The sequence below is a fragment of the Branchiostoma belcheri genome, unplaced genomic scaffold (genome assembly GCF_001625305.1).
Source record: "Branchiostoma belcheri isolate BF01 breed outbred unplaced genomic scaffold, Haploidv18h27 scaffold261, whole genome shotgun sequence".
NCBI lineage: Eukaryota > Metazoa > Chordata > Leptocardii > Amphioxiformes > Branchiostomatidae > Branchiostoma > Branchiostoma belcheri.
In genome coordinates this window covers 202871-218167 of record NW_017803867.1, presented here as the reverse complement: position 1 = coordinate 218167, position 15297 = coordinate 202871, and the positions used below count along the sequence as shown (strand labels likewise).

The following is a 15297-nucleotide window of genomic DNA, read 5'->3' as shown; positions in this document are numbered from 1 at the left end:
CGACACTAATACAACTGAAGCAAGACCAATCGTGTATCTGTTTTCTAAACCGGTATGGTCTTCTTCGGTGTAACATACTAGCTTATATAATGTATATATAATGCCTGTTAAACATTGACTAAGATTTCTTAATCTCGGTCAAATCTCGGAACCAAACGTATGCCACTATTACAGACTGATGTGAATGACTAAAGTTAATATGTTGTAACAATTGATGTTATTAAAATCACTTTAACCATCTTTAAAACACCACACTGTCCTCTGTGAATATTTTTGGAATGTACACCATAAAGTATCGTTTGAAAAGATAAAACGACAATAATCAACCCTACTGTTTAATAAGACCAGTACCGATCGACCAGTGATAAGCAGACATACTGGAATTTTTTTTTACCCTTCCCAGTTAATTACTCTAAAAAGTGTTCTTTTTTTAACTACCCCCAAATTGCTTTTTTCTTGACGAAACGATTCCCAGCTAAAGTTATTGAATGATTAATGAATTTGTTAGAAAAAATGACTGCAAAAGCATAACGTTTTTTTTTTTAAAATTTAAGATCATTGTTTTTGAAGTAAGTGTATATTAACTACTACTAGTACTCAACCAGAAACTGTATGAAACATATTTTCTGCCAATCACTGTTATTCACACATACACATGTATGCGGAGGGGTAAAACAAAATGGCGGCAATTTGTAGACAATTGATATATAGAACCGGTTCATCCAGTTTTGATGTTACAGGGCAACTGGTCACTGGCCTCCTCAAACACTGTTATGATTAGTACACTCTAGTGATGTGGTAAACTCAACAAGATAAACAACGGAGAAAAACTCCTCATATGTAGAAACCTGTGGTGATTTGTAGTGCTTAGGTCACATTTCCAAAACGGCACCCGACAGGGCTGTTTGTTTGGATATACAGAACTAATGTACATGGTTGTTATTGTTATCTGTGTTTTGTTGTCATTTGTATCGTACTTTTGGTTCCTAAAAGTTGCCCGGCCGGGCCCCGTGTGGGCATGGTGACCTCAGCATAATACACGTGCGTAGGAAATGTAACATGGATTAACATGATTAGAATCAAAACAGACACCTGGTTGCCGAGATTTTTTTACCTTTGTTCCTGACTGCACTTATTATGTGCCGCCCCTAAGACTTTTCGAGTGACGATACGACAGAGCGCCCCCTCACCTCACCTCACCTCACCTCACCTCACCTGTCCATTAAGCTCGACTACGTATGCCTTCTCCATCTAACCCTGTCAGCCGCCGCTCCTATGGCTTCAGCTATAATCTCAGTCTGATAGTCTCCGCCCCCCTCCCTCCTTGTCTGTCCGTAATTGGCGGTCCGAGATCTAGATTATGGTACTACATTTGCTTAAGGGTAGAGATTTCCCGTCCAATCACATAGCCGCACGTTGCCTTTAGATGACTCACTCTCAGACAAATTTTAGATGTGGCAACTTTCCAGGGTATCCAGACATTTCATCCATCTTAAAAGAGATCTGTTCTTGGATATTTGTCCGGGAATTTCAAAAGGGTTCTTCGGGTTTAACCACGCAGCAAAGGAAGAAGACCTTTAGACGCGAATCCCACCGTGATCGGCCTATCCCGAAATTCATGCGGTAAGTCGCAACACTTGGACAACTCATGGTCTAGCTTTACCGGCCCCTTGCATGTATGTTGAGCCCTCCAAAATATACCCCGACCAGAAAAGTATCCAGGCACGTTCTGACCAGGTTGTGCTCTGTTCTTGTTTCCACTGATATCTTTACTTGACTTGTTTTCATGATGCTATTATAAATTATAGAAAAAAAATTATAGGACGAGCTAAGCAGTGCGTTGAAACAAGGAGCCTATAAGCCTCTTGGCTATAAGTACCTCTGTATTGCAATGTCGAACACAAGTAGCCGGTCTAAAATACGTTGCGTTTGAAATCACAGTTTGAAATAATAATTCTTCCTCCTAATCGGGCCCGTAAAATATGTTTTAGCGTCCCTTGTCTGTTCGTAATTGCTCCTAATTGGTGATTAATACCAGTCTTTGTCTCTGACTCAGGTTTAAAGGGGGAACAATGATCATTCCTACATACACAATCGGGCCTTTCTATTACAGAATCCCTATGTTTCTCACTCCACCCTTTATTATATGCATACTATATATAGATACTTTATTACTTAGTACTCTTCTGAGCCAGTGTGGCTCTTAAGGCAGAATATGCTTAGATGCCAGTTGGAGAAAAAGGGGCGTTGCTGGGTAGTTCCCGAGCTGGGTTTTTTTCGCACTTTTATTCAGCATGACCTCTGCGTTACCCCGCGGGACACCCTGCGGCTACCGGACTATCTTCTGCCAGTCTGGAACCTGAAAAGATTTAAAAGTTCTGACTTCAATTTTAGGCTGGGCCCTGCTGACAAAAAAAACTGAACTAACGATAAGAAAACCGAGAGGTACTTCTCCGTCTGAGAAATTTAGGTCACGGAACAGCGGGGACCGGGTGGGGGCTACATTACCGACGGGCTCAGGCGCAATGTGACCTATAGGACAGACGAGACTATTTTTGGCCATACAAACAAATGGTCAAATACACTGACGCAGATATGGCCGGAAATGGGGAAAGTTTGTTGTGAACTTGATTGTGAACTTTAAAGAGAAACCGTCAATCAAGAATTTGAGAACGTTCAACTAAAAACAGAATATCAATACTGGGGTATAGGAAAAATTAGAGAAACAAGAAAAACTATGGTGGTAATGGGGAAGTGGTAGTTTGAAATTAATTCAAAAGGAAGCAGCCAGGAAGATTAGGCTCTAACGGGCTTTGGGAGCCAGCTGGTCCCACAAAATCCCACAAAATATACAGTTGTGTACACATGTGGTATTACTGACTTACATGGATAACAAATAATATTACGTTTTCATCCCACGCAAGTCTGCTAGACTGAAAGGATACATGAAATGAATGATATTTAACCTCCTTGATGAAATCTTAACTTTTATTAATGAATTTGTTGGAAAAAATACTGCAAAAGCATAACGCTGTCTGATATTTGAGACATTGTTTTTGAAGTAAGTGTATATTTATTACTACTAGTACTCAACCATAAACTGTAAGAAACATATTTCTTGCCAATCACTGTTTATCACATATGCGGACGTGTGGAACAAAATGGCTGTGATTTGTAGACAATGGATATATAGAACCGGTTGGTCCAGTTTTTATGTTACACTGCAACTTGTCACTGACCTCTTCAAACACATGTATGATTAGTAATGATTAGTACACTCGAGTTATGCGAGAAACTCAAAAAGAACAAGAGTTCCACGATCTCATACCTTGCGGTTGACGAATTATACAACTTTAATCATTGATTTTGTAAATAAGAGCCTCATTTGCATGGATTGTATCAGTTGATCATATTCTACACCCAATTACAGCTACATCTTAACAAAAAGGCTATTATAGCACTTCCTCATAAATTATGCAAATAAGGTCATGATTCGAATAAATTCTGTTCATTGCTGTTCACCTTCACTTAACTTCCAACTGTGGCAAGTATGAAATTCCCAGCAGTTACAACTATGAGATAATAAAAATGCCATTAATTATGCAAATTAGATGCTCATTTACATAATCTATATCCTCTTTTTTCTCGTTCTCAAGTATGTCACAAGTGTTTCATAGTTCTATTATTCGAACAAAGCACACATTAATTATGTAAAGTAGCTCCTGATTTGCATAGTCATTATCTGATTATGTCAAGCATCACTTCAACTACCTATATACCAAAACTCACGACAATCCATCGACCGGTTCTTGAGTTATCCTCCCTTAAATTTTTTTAACAAATGCTCCTGCATTTCCAGAACAAGCCGCTAGGGGACCCAAACTCGTGACCCTAGCATGTCCAGATCACAAGATATGAAATCCGTAAGTTCTGCTGAAGTACGTAGGAAAGCCGCCAGGGGACCCAGAATTATTTCTAGGTCTCATGAAGATCTACCCAGGCACCTACTAAGTTTTAAAACGATCCATTTAAGCTTCTTGAGTTATCCTGCTAAACCACAAACCCACCCAGACACCCACACGTACACAAACGCTACTGAAAACATAACCTTCTTGGCGAAGGTAAAAACAAAGGAGAAAAACAGCTCCTCATACGTTGTACCATGTGGTAATTTGTAGTGCTTAGGTCACATTTCCAAAACGGGGCCCGACAAGGCTGTTTGTATGGATATACATGTACAGAACTAGTGTGCTTGATTGTTATTACTTGTCTGTGCTTTGTTGTCATTTGTATCGTACTTTTGGTTCCCAAAAGTTGCCCGGCCGGGCCGGACCTCAGCATAATGCACGTGCGTAGGAAATGTAACATGAGTTAACATGATTAGAATCAAAACAGACACCTGGTTGCCGAGATTTTTTTTTTACCTTTGTTCCTGACTGCACTTATTATGTACAGCCCCCTAAGACGTTTTTTTTCGAGTGACGATACGACAGAGCGCCCCCTCACCTCACCTCACCTGTCCATTAAGCTCGAATACGTATGCCTTTTCCATCTAACCCTGTCAGCCGCCGCTCCTATGGCTTCAGCTATAATCTCAGTCTGACAGTCCCCGCCCCCTCCCTCCTTGTCTGTCCGTAATTGGCGGTCCGAGATCTAGATTATAGTAATACATTTGCTTAAGGGTAGAGATTTTCCGTCCAATCACATAGCCGCACGTTGCCTTTAGATGACTCACTCTCAGACAAATTTTAGATGTGGCAACTTTCCAGGGTATCTAAACATATCGTCCATCTTAAAGAGATCTGTTCTTGGATATTTGTCCGGGAATTTCAAAAGGGTTCTTCCGGTCTAACCAGGCAGCAAAGGAAGAAGACCTTCAGACGCGAATCCCACCCTGATCAGCCTACCGAGGAATTCATGCGGTAAGTCGCAACACTTGGACAACTCATGGTCTAGCTTTACCGGCCCCTTGCATGTATGTTGAGCCCTCCAAAATATACCCCGACCAGAAAAGTATCCAGGCACGTTCTGACCAGGTTGTGCTCTGTTCTTGTTTCCACTGATATCTTTACTTGACTTGTTTTCATGATGCTATTATAAATTATAGAAAAAAATTATAGGACGAGCTAAGCAGTGCGTTGAAACAAGGAGCCTATAAGCCTCTTGGCTATAAGTACCTCTGTATTGCAATGTCGAACACAAGTAGCCGGTCTAAAATACGTTGCGTTTGAAATCACAGTTTGAAATAATAATTCTTCCTCCTAATCGGGCCCGTAAAATATGTTTTAGCGTCCCTTGTCTGTTCGTAATTGCTCCTAATTGGTGATTAATACCAGTCTTTGTCTCTGACTCAGGTTTAAAGGGGGGAACAATGATCATTCCTACATACACAATCGGGCCTTTCTATTACAGAATCCCTATGTTTCTCACTCCACCCTTTATTATATGCATACTATATATAGATACTTTCTTACTTAGTACTCTTCTGAGCCAGTGTGGCTCTTAAGGCAGAATATGCTTAGATGCCAGTTGGAGAAAAAGGGGCGTTGCTGGGTAGATCCCGAGCTGGGTTTTTTTCGCACTTTTATTCAGCATGACCTCTGCGTGACCCCGCGGGACACCCTGCGGCTACCGGACTATCTTCTGCCAGTCTGGAACCTGAAAAGATTTAAAAGTTCTGACTTCAATTTTAGGCTGGGCCCTGCTGACAAAAAAAACTGAACTAACGATAAGAAAACCGAGAGGTACTTCTCCATCTGAGAAATTTAGGTCACGGAACAGCGGGGACCGGGTGGGGGCTACATTACCGACGGGCTCAGGCGCAATGTGACCTATAGGACAGACGAGACTATTTTTGGCCATACAAACAAATGGTCAAATACACTGACGCAGATATGGCCGGAAATGGGGAAAGTTTGTTGTGAACTTGATTGTGAACTTTAAAGAGAAACCGTCAATCAAGAATTTGAGAACGTTCAACTAAAAACAGAATATCAATACTGGGGTATAGGAAAAATTAGAGAAACAAGAAAAACTATGGTGGTAATGGGGAAGTGGTAGTTTGAAATTAATTCAAAAGGAAGCAACCAGGAAGATTAGGCTCTAACGGGCTTTGGGAGCCAGCTGGTCCCACAAAATCCCACAAAATATAGAGTTGTGTACACATGTGGTATTACTGACTTACATGGATAACAAATAATATTACGTTTTCATCCCACGCAAGTCTGCTAGACTGAAAGGATATTACATGAAATGAATGATATTTAACCTCCTTGATGAAATCTTAACTTTGATTAATGAATTTGTTGGAAAAAAATACTGCAAAAGCTTAACGCTGTCTGATATTTGAGATATTGTTTTTGAAGTAAGTGTATATTTACTACTACTAGTACTCAACCATAAACTGTGAGAAACATATTTCTTGCCAATCACTGTTTATCACATATGCGGACGTGTGAAACAAAATGGCTGCGATTTGTAGACAATGGATATATAGAACCGGTTGGTCCAGTTTTTATGTTACACTGCAACTTGTCACTGACCTCTTCAAACACATGTATGATTAGTAATGATTAGTACACTCGAGTGATGCGAGAAACTCAAAAAGAACAAGAGTTCCACGATCTCATACCTTCGCCAAATGATGTTAACCCTTGCGGTTGACGAATTATACAACTTTAATCATTGATTTTGTAAATAAAGGCCTCATTTGCATGGATTGTATCAGTTGATCATATTCTACACCCAATTACAGCTATATCTTAATAAAAAGGCTAGTATAGCACTTCCTCATAAATTATGCAAATAAGGTCATGATTCGAATAAATTATGTTTATTGCTGTTCACCTTCACTTAACTTTCAACTGTGGCAAGTATGAAATTCCCAGCAGTTACAACTATGAGATTATAAAAAAATGCCATTAATTATGCAAATTAGATGCTCATGTATATAATCTATATCCTCTTTTTTCTTGTTCTTTTTTTCTCGTTCTCAAGTATGTCACAAGTGTTTCATAGTTCTATTATTCGAACAAAGCACACATTAATTATGTAAAGTAGCTCCTGATTTGCATAGCCATTATCTGATTATGTCAAGCATCACTTCAACTACCTACATACCAAAACTCACGACAATCCATCGACCGGTTCTTGAGTTATCCTCTCTTGAATTTTTTTTAACAAATGCTCCTGCATTTCCAGAATAAGCCGCTAGGGGACCCAAACTCATGTCAATTCTTCCCTATCCCAAGAGCTATCTGCCATCAGAAATTCTTGACCCTAGCATGTCCAGATCATGAGATATGAAATCCGTAAGTTCTGCTGCAGTACGTAGGAAAGCCGCCAGGGGACCCAGAATTATTTCTAGGTCTCATGAAGATCTACCCAGGCACCTACTAAGTTTTAAAACGATCCATTTTAAGCTTCTTGAGTTATCCTGCTAAACCACAAACCCACCCAGACACCCACACGTACACAAACGCTACTGAAAACATAACCTTCTTGGCGAAGGTAAAAACAAAGGAGAAAAACAGCTCCTCATACGTTGTACCCTGTGGTAATTTGTAGTGCTTAGGTCACATTTCCAAAACGGGGCCCGACAAGGCTGTTTGTATGGATATACATGTACAAAACTAGTGTGCTTGATTGTTATTACTTGTCTGTGTTTGCCCGGCCGGGCCGGACCTCAGCATAATGCACGTGCGTAGGAAATGTAACATGAGTTAACATGATTAGAATCAAAACAGACACCTGGTTGCCTAGATTTTTTTACCTTTGTTCCTGACTGCACTTATTATGTACAGCCCCCTAAGACTTTTTTTTCGAGTGACGATACGACAGAGCGCCCCCTCACCTCACCTCACCTCACCTCACCTCACCTCACCTCACCTCACCTCACCTGTCCATTAAGCTCGACTACGTATGCCTTCTCCATCTAACCCTGTCAGCCGCCGCTCCTATGGCTTCAGCTATAATCTCAGTCTGACAGTCCACGCCCCCCTCCCTCCTTGTCTGTCCGTAATTGGCGGTCCGAGATCTAGATTATGGTACTACATTTGCTTAAGGGTAGAGATTACCCGTCCAATCACATAGCCGCACGTTGCCTTTAGATGACTCACTCTCAGACAAATTTTAGATGTGGCAACTTTCCAGGGTATCCAAACATTTCGTCCATCTTAAAGAGATCTGTTATTGGATATTTGTCCGGGAATTTCGATAGGGTTCTTCGGGTCTAACCTCGCAGCAAAGGAAGAAGACCTTCAGACGCGAATCCCATCGTGATCGGACTATCCCGAAATTCATGCGGTAAGTCGCAACACTTGGACAACTCATGGTCTAACTTTACCGGCCCCTTGCAAAATATACACCCGACCAGAAAAGTATCCAGGCACGTTCTGACCAAGTAATGCTTCGTATGTGTCATTAATATCTTCACTATTTTGAATGATGTTGTTGTAAATTGTGGATAAAATGTAATAGGACGAGATCAACATAGCATTAAAACAAAGAGCTTTTTGTCTAAGCTCATAAGCTTCTTATTTTTTAATTTGTTAAAAGTACGTCGTTGTTGGTAGACTTCATGGTATTTTGTTTGCAATGTCGAACACACGAAGTTGAGTTTAAAATCACAGTTCAAAATAAAAAAAAAGAAGCAATCCTCCTTATCGGCCCCATAAGATATGTTTCGATTGACGACAGCGTCCCTTGTCTGTTCGTTATTGCTAGTAATTGAAGATTAATAGTATTTTGTCTCTGACTCAGGTTGGAGGGAAGAATTATTTTTCCTACATACATTACCGCTGCCTGCAATCACAGAATTTCGATGCCTCTCACTCCCAGCCACCATTTATCATATGCTTATTAGGCGAGACCTCCGCTTGACCCCGCAGGACATCCTGCGGCTACCGGGCTATCTTCTGCCAGCCTGGAACGTGAAAAGATGAAAAAGTTCTGACTTCAATTTTACCCGGGCCACGATGACAAAAAACACCATGACGACCAGAATGACCAATAAGAATAAATCAATTCCGAATATAAACATGACAATTTCCTAAGTCGTTAACTGTTAACATTACTTATAAGTGGAGGCATGATACCGTGTAATTCTTGTTATAACTGCGTTTGAGGGGATCAGTGACGTAGTTTCCTGTTACAGAAAAACCGGTTTTCAAACCGCCGCCATTTTCTTTCACAGTTTAGATAACCAAGTTTTGTTTGCAGTCAGGAACAAAGGAGCGGTGAAGAATCTCGGTAACCAGGTGTACTCCATGTAGCTTGTAGGTAAGTACCAACATTTCCTACGTGCATTCCAAATCCCAAGTTGTTAACTACCGCTGTAGAAATGTAGTAAATGTGCTGTGAGTGACGAATATAGTATCACGCTGTACATAACATCATGGATTTTTAGACTCCCTTTGCGAAATCTATCTTATAACTTTGATAAATGGATACAGTTTTCTAAACAATGAGATCATTTTGTTTTTCCAACAGTTGTTTATTACCTAGTGTTAGTATACTAGTATTTTTGGAGATAGTTTGTGGACCATATTTACTGTCAATCATATAAATTATCACACATATTCGGATGGGTTTAATGTGTGAACGGGTGTTGACAGTATCTTTGGGAGGGACACAACGTTAATATGTTAATACTAAAATCTAAAAAAAAATAATTCTTAATGATCTTAGATCATATCTAATATAAAACAATAGTATATCTGCCTTTTTATAATGTGGTGAAGGTTACTGCTACACGTACTTGTGCTTGCTTAATATGCTGACAGTGTGTAACAGCTAGGAACTTGCATGTAAGTATACTATTCATTTTCTTGATTGTACTGTAGCACGTACGAAACCGTACTCCAAATCACTTGCCCTACATTGTAAAACTCCTTAACGATTTATAAATGTAAATAATAATGTATTGTATGTTTTTATCATGTATGTATGTAGAAGTTGCATTTCGATTTTTATCCACCAATTAGCTAGAATGTAACTTTTAAAGTTGTTATGGTCGGCAAGAAATGTAATGAAACATGCAATTCAGCCTCCGGGATGCAAAATGTTTTTTTTTATCAATACACCAGACATACAAACCAGTCAGAGACTTTTGTATCTAGTAACTGTGCTGGTAATTATTAATTTCATTGATCATCTAGCTTGATTAAGATTGTCAATTTCACTGATTTTCAGGACCAGTAGGAAGAAAGAAACAACCTATGTTGTGACAAAATTTGCAAGAAAAGTCAAAATTCCGAATTCTGAGTTGTTGAATAGATAAACAGTTAATCCATAGACATAAATTCTGTACGAAGTTTGTTTTCGATCCTACTCGTAGTATACACTACAATACAAAAGATCCTACTGAAGCTGCTGTACTTTTGTATTTGGTCAGAGGGATTCAGGTCCCTGTCAAATGGTTCTGCGATACGTATCTTTTCAGTTAAAAAAATGTCACATGCTAACGGCATTTCAATCTGATCTCTGCAGGACGCCCATGTCTTTTGACGTGACCTTCTTTATCCATACCTGAGCTCACTTGTGTGAACTGCGCACATGTAAACATGGGAGCCATCAAAGCGCTGTGGCGAGAATTTCCGACGAAACGTGTATGTAGATGTAGATGTGTTTTATTTTCCTGCGAATTTTCGACTTTAGTTTACTCAGTGTGGCAAACACAATCAGTCTTTTGTGCGTAGCCCATTTAGATTCCATTCGAGATTGGGTCAATAGTTTTTAAAAAGTTATCTAAACTAATTAATCTTTTAAATGCTCTGGTTTGTTTCATTAATTGATTGATTGATTGATTGATTGATTGATTGATTTAATAATTGATGTTGTTTTGGTTTCAGGTTACAGTTTTAGGTGTGCTTATTGCGATAGGAGGCATAGGTGGAAGCACCAGACATCCATTTTTCCCGTTCCTCACGCACGACTTCTTTCCTTACCTGAACAGTAACCAGATAGGTACGTCGCATTTTGCATCGTCATTTGTTCCAACAGACAAAAAAAAAACATTCGCAGTGATCATTCAAATTCGCAGCTGAATCTTTGGCATTCTCAAGGTATACTGAACACATATTTATGTTTACAGAAGGAAAACATATTGTTTTTGCTCTGTGTCTTCCTCTTCTTCTTCTTCTCCAAACTGTGACCTCTGACCTGACCAATGACATGATTTGTTTACGTCTGTCACCATGGCGACTGGTGTTGGGTTACATAATGTTGCAATTTCATAGTCTGCTCTGCTCCTGTCTCCATATACTAGTAGTGCATGTATGTGAATGTGTTTGAGTAAAAATTAACAGAGCAGACCGTGTCCGAAGGGGAACATTATTCATTTGCTTTGCTAATGTTACTTCTCTAGTTGAGACGTAAATTTCCGAAAATGTGGTGGCAATATTTATTGTTCGGAGAATTTTAACACATAAAAGGTATGCCTTAGTTTATGCAAACTTTTTAGAGTGTCTATTAAATTAATAAAAGAAATGATAGCTACTCAATAAACAAGGCTCATAAAATAACAGGATGAGTCCTATTAGATAAACTTGAAACAGGGTGGGGTGAGTTAGGACCTTTTTAGTTATATTTTATTCGAGCTTTTGCTTGCCTTGTATTGATTGCCTAGATTGTCTATATACACAAAATCAGCCCCGCCATCGAACATAAAATAATGTTTCATGTTCTATGGTGGTAATAATATAAATTTGATTAACTCGAGTGCGTCGCAATTACCATCCTGATATTTCTTCAGTATGTAAATATTTCAACCATCTGTATGTATCCCTCTCGACTAGGGTATTATACCGGGTACCTGACAAGTGCGACATTCACTGGTAATTTTATCGGGTGTCTTTTGGTAGGTTTGTTTGTTTGTTTGTTTGTTAATTTATTTATTTGCACATTAAAAAAACAGAAAATGTATTAAATTATTGTGCAAAATTAATAACAATGTGCAGAACCAACGGGTCTTGTACATAGCTCTCATTGTCCCAAAATAAACAAATAATAATAAAAGGAATGAGATATAATAATGAATGTAATATTAAGGTTAAAATTGAAGTAACCGATAACAACGATATGACATAGAAAACTAGTAATATTGATTGGTTTATCAAAGCAGTTCACCAATGTAAAAGGTTAATCTTGTTGCACTACTTACGATGTTCTCTTAAAATTACTGTTGTCAAAGAAATCTTATAAGAGAAGCTTCATAGTATAAATTGACTGTATTTAGGTTTGTGACAGGAATGATTTTCTTAAGCCTACCAACGATTGATTGATTAATTGATTGATTGGTTGATTGGTTGGTTGAGATATTTTGCATTTCAGTGGGGGAAACTGTCGGACATTGTTGGCAGAAGGTAGGACAAATATCCTTTAACCTATATACAATGTAAGATTCAGATCAAATGAATATTTTGTTGTGTAAAAAGAGTATCCCCATTCAGTGACCAACCTAATGAAATTTTTAACGGATGTTCCTTGCTGTGCAGACCCATCCTGCTGAGTTCGGCCACGGCCCTGCTGGTCGGCATGGTGCTAGTGGGCTTCAGGTGAGACCTCCGAACCTCATGGCACAGGACTGCATTTCACAATTTCCTTAAACATACATTACCCCGTCGCTTTCTTCATACAGACAAGTTTTTATTCGCACACTCGCATCAGTTTTGGGGGTCCCAGGGCATGGCGTCCATATAATTAATTCAACATGGCCTACAACATTTCAATATGCATCGGATTAACAAATGTAAACTTTAATTCTAACTAGTCTGGTGTCCAGTCAATCGCGGTTGGGTGGGTTCTTCTTGGGGCTCTTCCACGCCCGACTCAGCTATGTTCCTGGGTAGGTTTTGCACGACCTGGGTTCAATTAGTCCCACCACCACTGTAAGAGCATAACAGTTCTACCTGTCTTTTTTTGCGCTATACGGGGAAAAAATTAGAGCCCTGAAGACAACCAGCCCCAAACACGATAGACTGGATACCAGATTACATTCTATCAATCAATCAATCAATCAATCAATCAATCAATCAACCAATCAATCAACCAATAAACTTTATTTCTCAATAATTGTAATGGTACAGTTATGGCAAAGAAGAAATAAAGGGTAGATTCACGAACTACACTAAAATATTATTCTAACATAGCTAGTCCATAATGATACTAAAGCTAATCTGTTGTGTTTTTTTTAAGGAGAGTATTATTACATTCTGTAATTCAGAAGATATGTAAGTTATTTACAATGTGGTGTCGCTTTTGTAGTGATTCAAATATAAATCTTCCAACGATATCTGAGTAGGGCATGAACGGAGCAAATTGAAGATATCTGGTTTTGAATTGGATAATGTAACATTAGTTTTGGAAACTATAGATTGCATTAGCTTTTGTCTGTTTTCTTCATGTGTCGAGCATGACATCATAAAGGGGAATTTGACTTCGATATCTTCCTTGCATGTCGGACATAATCTCTGATCGACTGGTGTATTATAGTAACATGTCCTGACCGATGTTTCCTCCCAGTTTCTCCTTCGTGTGGACCGTGTGCGTGCTGTTTTTGGAAGGATTTCTGAACGGCACAGTGGTTGTGGCCAAGACGTATCTTTATGAGGTAAATATAGTTTATTACGTCCTTGATTTTTATTTGACACAAAACAGTCATCACAAAACTATGTATTAGTCAACAAAACTCCACATTGAGAAAGTAGCACATAATTGCAGTCCTCTGCAGCAAGAATTTTTGCCAATGTTATATTTCATATAAATTAAAAGGATGGGTGTCATTTTTGCTTCTGATTGCAGGTACATTATATACACATTATAGATATATCCTCCATATTGTAAACAAATCTCTAATAACACGACCTCCATATCGTATTTATCTACAGATTTGCCCACCGGAGTATCATTCACTGGCCTTTCTCTTGTCTGGGTGCCTAACAATGTGGCCCTATTTGTGGTGAGTATGCCATCCCTCTATCCACAAAATCCAACAAAATATTTTTTATACTTCTTGTCTTTATTGACAACGTATTGTTTGTAAACAAGTGCCAGGTTATTTCTCGAATAATTCACTGATGTCTGATCATCAGCATGCATACAGGAAAAATATTGAACCTGTACTGTACTTCTGCACATGGTAGATGATTGGTACCACAGTATAGATTAGGGGAAACTCGTAGGCGCCATTTTCCTAGATTTCCTAGCAGCTTTTGACCTTGTTGATTACAACTGTCTACTATTGAAATTAGGGTGTTATGGCTTTGATGAATCTACCACCAAAAAGAGAACAAAGTGTTCACATAAATGAAACAAACTCTTCATTTAATGACTGCCTTGCGGCGTGCCCCAGGGTAGCTGCTTAGGGTCCCTTCTCTTTACCATTTGTACAAACGATCTACCGCTTGCCATTGCTCAGGCCACAGCCGATATGCTGATGACACATCGGCCTACATATTCGCTTCTTCAATTGAAACTATGTCACATAATCTACAGACAGAGGTAAACAACATCTGTAACTAGGTAAGAGTGAACTAGCTTTTCTTGAACACTTCACAACAAAATGTATTGTACTGGGGAGCAAGCCCAGAATGTCTGCTAAACCCAAACTCACACTAACAGCAATGGTAAGGTTATCGAACAGGTCTCAGAGGTAAAACTACTTGGTACGACAGTAGATGAGTGCCTTACCTGGAATACTCGTACAAAATTAAGATCTAGGAAAATGGCTAGATCACAGGGAATGATTAAATAATGCGCACAATTTATGGATCGGACATTGCTAAAAATTGTAATAGAATGCCTTGTACTATCTCACATTGATTATTGTAGCCCAGTTTGGTCATGCACAACTAAAACTAACCTAAACCTTCTACAACGAATGCAGAACAATGCAACTCGTCTGTATCAGTCAAAGCCACAGTGGAAACTCGTCCACACGAGATTGTTAATAAACACCATGGCAACATTTAAAAGGATAACACTCACAAACGAACCTATTTGTATCAGTAGGCAACTGCGATCGGTCAGCAACTTACATAGTTATAGAACCCGTTTTGCCGCTAAACAGTCTTTTAAGCTAGACAAACCAAGAACTAACGCACTGATGAAGTGTTTCATGCACAGGGCTGTTAGTGTGTGGAATAACCTTCCAATTGATATGCAATCCACACAATCCATGAGAATCTTTAAGAACGGTTTGCGCAAATACTTCTATCAGTAGCACACCAGCACTTGTTCGACAGGATTGTTTTTTTTTTAATAATTGTATATTGTAACTATGTTATAGATTTAGATGTT

General features: G+C 39.0%; 1 pseudogene; it reads left to right on the top strand.

The window, feature by feature from the left end:
* The first annotated feature begins 1487 nt into the window (after positions 1 to 1487).
* Positions 1488 to 15297, top strand: part of LOC109472026 — a 21962-nt pseudogene continuing 8152 nt past the window's right edge.